Source organism: Brachycentrus maculatus, unplaced genomic scaffold (genome assembly GCF_059751285.1).
Source record: "Brachycentrus maculatus isolate JH-2025_06_01 unplaced genomic scaffold, ASM5975128v1 h1tg001624l, whole genome shotgun sequence".
In the NCBI taxonomy this organism is placed as follows: Eukaryota; Metazoa; Arthropoda; class Insecta; order Trichoptera; family Brachycentridae; genus Brachycentrus; species Brachycentrus maculatus.
This window is the reverse complement of record NW_028282244.1, coordinates 16,069-19,346: the sequence shown is the minus strand read 5'-3', so window position 1 is coordinate 19,346 and position 3,278 is coordinate 16,069.

Sequence of the window (3,278 nt, the reverse complement as noted above, 5' to 3'; positions counted from 1 at the left end):
GAGTCATCAACTACAGATCACTGTTTGTACGTAGCAGTTTCAATTATAGTTTGTTCTGCTCTCGGCTGAATTCTTCGTTTTTCTGCCTAAGCTCTTCCTTCTCGTGCGACTCGTGCGTCAATCTAGTTGAGACTTTGGTCAACTCGAGCTGGATTTGACTTATTTTGGTCTCAAAGCTTGGGATTGTTTGTTCAATCTGTTTGCGAAGTTCTCTGTGACTGAGACAAATCATTTATTTATAGTGTTTCTGCCCATAAAATAACAGCTTCTCTAGAGTGCTTGTCCAGTTATCGAACGAGCTGATTTTTATCTCAATCTCCGCGGACGACTCTGAAGCCTAAAATCTGACATTTGTCATTTATTCAAGTTTTTCGATTTCGGATTTCACTTAGGATGCTAAAGCCTGCAATGTATTCTGAATGCACAATTTCACCGCGTTCAACTGCTTATCGTAATAAGGTATAACCCCTTTGATGGCCTACATTAGGCTTTATTCGTCGTATTGAGGCAGCGTCGGAAAGAACTTACTGAAAAATTGTATCAAATCAGATATCATGAGGGCAGTCGAGACCTTTATGTTTTGGGTTTCGATTTTGAGGTTCTCGTTTGCCTCAAGCAATGCATTCGTTTGTTATTTATAATACTAAAGCATCTATTTTTATACAAACGAAATCACATATCATCAATAGGAAATCCCCTTATACTTTTATTTCAGGCATGCCGCCAACCTATTCGGCATTTAGAGCTGATTCTTGTTTGGGTTTATCGTGAGATTCCAAAGCTTATTGTTACGCAATTTCATTAAAAAAAAGGGCACTCTGCCAGTCTGACTTACTTCAATTCTATGACCCCATATTGTTAGCCATTGGAAATCAGTTTCCTCGGACTTTTTCAACTCACTTAAGGATGAGTAGTCGGCGACTTCATTTTATTCTCAAATAGTGTAAAATTTACATATATTGAGCCAGCTTATCCGAGGGAAATAACCTTTTCGGAGGTCAGCAACCGTCGATATGTGATTCTTGTTTATTCTTAAGTTCTCTAAGTTTGGCATAAATATCCGATTTATTTCCGATATCGATGTTATGCCAGTGTTAGACAAAAACAGCGCTTTTAACGAGGAAATTTTCATACTTTCAATGACAGCAAATATAACTCTTTGAGGATCTTTCCTATCTTTTTCCTTTTCAAGCATTGCATTTGAGGCGTCAAGAAGAGTTATTTATCCTTCAGTTTAGGCTTCAAGATTTTGTACGAATTTAGCCCAGCGTTCATGTTCTAATCATAGACACTGATACCTAAATTCAATTTTCCCTGATGCCATGTTCTCTCATTATACGCTGGTGTATTATGCTCTATTATTTGCCCTCTCATAATTACCTTCAATCTTCAAATATAACTCTATATACTTTTAAGGCAATAACAAATGGGAGTTCATCATATAATGTTATTAATCAATCGATACGCTATATTAAAGGTTCAGGATATGAGGCCTTTGATTACGATTTTGAGCTTGGGGAGATATTGAAAGATGTCCGCCAGCTCTTCTTCTAAAAATTTGAAGCATTTAATTTTTCTCTATTTGTTTTTTGAACCTTTCGATATCTTATTGAGCAATTCCACCACCCAATTTGTATCGATATCGATAAAACTTTCGAATTAGCTTTCTTAGAGCACGAGCTCAGAGAACAAATCGATCGAGCTATGAAAATTCCTTGGGATGGATTGCAGTTACTTCGATTCGAGTATGTCTCCTTCTTTGGCGTTGATATTGTCGATGTGGTCCATTATCCGCATTTCCAGGATTTTCCTGTACTTCTTTTTAATTTGCTCCCTTGTGGAGATTAGTTTAAGGTGCATAACTTAAAACTCGTCAGCACTGATATCGATGCGTTCTTCAATAACTCTGCCGCAGAAGATAAAGTCTATGACTTGCAACTGGATATAACAGATAAGGAGAATCTTGGCAGTGATGGACTTGCTTTTGATTTTCCCATAATTGAGTGCCTCAGAATCCAAAATGAGTTCCTTGATGTATTGGTTGTACATGAGGATGAGCTCGGTGATCTTGCCATGGAGTTCGAATTTCTTGTTGATGTCTACAGCTTCATCGAATAGCTCCAAGTAGTGTTTTAAAAACCTTATAATTTCCAGAGTTGACTTGGTTATTCTGAATTTGCGCTGGTCGATTATGATGCACTTTTTGGTAATTTTGAATCGTGACGAATACTACTCCTTACTGTATTTCTGAGTTTCTTTGGTTTCAACTTCTGAGGCGTTTCTTTATAGGAACAGGCTCTGCGACAGCATGTCCCTGTTCTTTTTCTATTCTTACACTTCAAATTGTTTGCCTCCCATAATATATCCTACTTATTCGTATACTTATGAGTGGATTTATATTGGCTGCCATGTCTACTACTACAGTTTCTCCCGCAATTCCTTCGATATTATTGATCGATGCAGATTGTCGTACGCTATGTTGATGAGATTAGCCTTTAGAACCCTCAGGAGAGGAAACCATTCAGTATTAGAGTCAGTTTTGGCATTAGAGTCAGTTTTGGCGTCAGTCATGAGTCTCCTATCACTTTGAATGTCTAATTCGGAACTATTGTATACCGTATTTAACTCAGCTTTGGCTACTGCATATTTTTTCTTCCAGAGCTCCCGAGAGAGTTAAAATTTGTTGAGAATTCGAATCATGGAGCGCATATTTTATAAATCCAGCTAATTTTATTTACTACTTTTATTTTTGAAGAGAGTGAATTTTTCTGATGAACTCTTGCACTGCAGCCGATAGTTCACCACCTTATTTAAAAGATTGTCGATTTAAGTGAATGTACTAACAATGATTTGAATCAAATAGGATGCCGTGATTTAGTATTTCTCTGGCTCCTCCTCCTCGATTTTCATAGCTTCGACCAGCAGTCTGTTAATTATTGAGAATAAGCGGTGAGTGATCAGCTACATCCGATTCACAAGGATCTATAGTAGCTTTTCATACTTTATCCAAGCGAGCTTTGTCAGCCCAGACTTACATTCAGCACTCGAGATATAGATCAAGCATTGCTCTTCAGTTACTGGCAATAACTTTTTCTAACTGATATTACTATTCGATGCAGATTACATGACAACTGACTCGATGAAATCTTTGGCATATAAAATAATCGATGCCTTTACTGATTCTTCTGCTTTTTCGGTTGAGAATATGTAGCGACTGATTCCCAATAAGAACACTTTCATTATTTATCGTTAGTTTCCTTATTTCACCACAAGTTCCA